This window comes from Euprymna scolopes, chromosome 46 (genome assembly GCF_053919585.1).
Source record: "Euprymna scolopes isolate OS-2025 chromosome 46, ASM5391958v1, whole genome shotgun sequence".
Lineage (NCBI taxonomy): Eukaryota > Metazoa > Mollusca > Cephalopoda > Sepiida > Sepiolidae > Euprymna > Euprymna scolopes.
This window is the reverse complement of record NC_136527.1, coordinates 117,696,000-117,698,717: the sequence shown is the minus strand read 5'-3', so window position 1 is coordinate 117,698,717 and position 2,718 is coordinate 117,696,000. Positions and strand designations below refer to the sequence as shown.

The 2,718-nt window shown below is 30.0% G+C and overlaps 1 non-coding gene across 1 annotated transcript; it reads left to right on the top strand.

Moving 5' to 3' along the window:
• Positions 1-1,026: 1,026 nt before the first annotated feature.
• LOC145271762 (U2 spliceosomal RNA) lies at positions 1,027-1,221 on the top strand. The gene has a single exon (XR_013866116.1). It is a non-coding gene; the product is annotated as a U2 spliceosomal RNA (small nuclear RNA).
• Positions 1,222-2,718: the final 1,497 nt, after the last annotated feature.

Genomic DNA, 2,718 nt, shown 5'->3' with positions numbered 1-2,718 from the left:
GAAAATGAGGGAAATTGTTGATAGTGGGTGTTGCTAGTCGAGTGTTTTTTTTTTTAAGTTTAGCAAAACGAGTTCATAGCTTTTGCATTGTTAATTGGCCAGAAAGAGACATTAGCAGACTGGACAAAATGTTGATACTGCAGAATAACATGCAGAAAAAAAAATGTTAGCATGGAGTAAATCTATTCAAAGGAGCATGAGGTTTGGGTCTCGTAGGAATTGACCATCAGCATTGTGCAAATATTGTTGATATATCCTGCGGTGGGTGACCGTAATAAAAGGATATTCAAGAAAGGTATTCCACCAGGGAAATAAATGGATAAAGAGGTTCTGAAGTAATAAAGAAATAGAGAAGTTTATTGAGAATATTTACAGAGACAGCATGTTACGTTTTTTAAGTGTTCCCGCCCAGGGACAGCTCTCCCAACCGGTGATAACGTTCTTTCGATAAAAAGTTCCGGTGGTGAATTGCTTATCTCGCCATAACAATTGTGATCACTAAGCAATATTTGACGAGCTCCTAAAATCTAAACCTCAAAATTGTAGATCAATATCAACAAGAGCTAACACTTTTTTGATAAGACTATCTTATATATAAGACAGAATCAGAAAACAAGTTTGTTACGGAAATAACGCAAAAGAGTCGATAAAAATACACCAAGAGCTGCCAGTGCAAAAAAAAGAAAAGAAAACTAGAAGATTACTATGATTTATTTAATCATTAAAATGTGAAAATTAGATTATTTTCTATTTTAAAAATTATAAAAAATAATCGAAAATCCAAAATATTCATTAAATGGCCAATCCAATTTTTTTTTAAGTTGAAAGGACTTTATTTTTTATTTATTTCTATTTTTTTTTTTTTTTTGTAATTATTACGTTTCTTCTATTTAGGGGGGATTCTGATCCAGCACCGGTTCCTTTAATAATTATAGTTAAATAAGTATTTATAAAAAATTAGACAAAAAGACAAAATTTAAGTTGGGTAAAAAAAACAAAAAAACGCCAAATACAACTTTTAAGGCTAAACTCGCTTGGCCTTTTGGCCAAGATCAAAGTGTAGTATCTGTTCTTCAGATGCTGCATTGCTGCACTTCCATTTCTTGTTCTCTTTTGGTGGAGGATCAGTCCTTCACGACTGAGACATTTTTTTTTTATTTTTGTACCTTTTCTCCACGTTAAAAAAACGGGTATTCCGGCATAAAGTGAAAAAAATACTCTCAATTTTTATATCGCATAAAAGGAATAAAATTCCGGTATTCCGGCATAAAGCTCGAGACAATAGTCTCTAACCCTCTTTCACAACAAAAGGAACTAATTTCCCTATACACCGCTTTTGGTTACTATGGGAACAGTTAATTTTTGTGATGATTCGAGTTTTAATAATAAACATATCTTATTATTTTAAACAATATACAGGACATTTTAAAAGTAAAACAATATTTGTTTAATAGTAATAATTAAAGAAAAAGTTAAAATTTGACTTTTTGGGGCTTTTTTTTATCTAAAAAATGTGGTTTTGTCTTTGAATTTGGCCTTTTTTGCTGAAAGATTTGGCTTCAAACATTTATTATAGTCTACAATATACAGGATTTTTTTAAAGTGTAAACAATATAATCAGTGAATCACATATTTATTAATTTTTGTGATTCGAGGAAAAAACCATTAAAATCTATTTTGTTTTTTATTATTGTTGATTTTTTTTTATTAGTATTGTTGAATTTTTTTTTTTAATTATTATTCGATCTGAAAACCCACGCAAATTATTAGTATCCTTGCCACTAATTAATCGAAAAATCGTACGCGTTCTGCTGCATTCATGGAGAAAATTGTTGATGATGTTATACCTGCAGCTGACTTGTGTTTTTTTGGAGTATTCTCTCAAAGACATCCTGTTACAAATAAATAACAGAATGAAAACGCAAATCAAAGCATTTGCAATAAGTGTACGCTAAATGTCGGATGTTTTTGCAAAGGAGAGATATTGTTTTACTTTTAAAATGTCCTGTATATTGTTTAAAATAAAATAAAATGTGTTTATTATTAAAAATAAATATTAATATTAAAAATAATAAAATGTGTTTATTATTAAAACTCGAATCATCACAAAAGTTAGCTGTTCCCATAGTAACCAAAAGCGAAAAGGGGTTAGAGACTATTGTCTCGAGCTTTATGCCGGAATAATACCAAAAAACGAACTTGATGTCTAACTCCGTGGGGAGGCATTGGAAATACGTACTCGCATTTTGATTAACATTATATTCGCAACCTGGTGTCTAACTTTGTCCCGTGGGGAGGCATTGTAAATAGGAACATTCGCAAAATTTGTCCATAAAAGGGCAAATCTCCGATTAAAATCGATTCAAAGAATAAATAATTTGTTTGTTATCCTTTAACATTAAAATATTGCGATAAATAAAAATAATTTTTAGCTAAAACATCGAAACCATCTAAAATGTTTTATTGAAAATTTTCCTCTTTTTTTTAAAATTTTCTGCGGACTAGTTCTCTCGCCGCCATTTTAAAAAAGTGAAACTCGTTACTGACATCGTCACATCAATGAAATGATTGATTTTTCGACGAACGAACGACATATAAGTTTCTTTCTTCCCAGTAAGTATTTTATTATTATTTGTTGTTTAAAACATATTCGCTGATTCGTTAAGTTACATTTTCATCGATTTTATTTTAATTGATGTCATCAAAGTTATTTTCTTA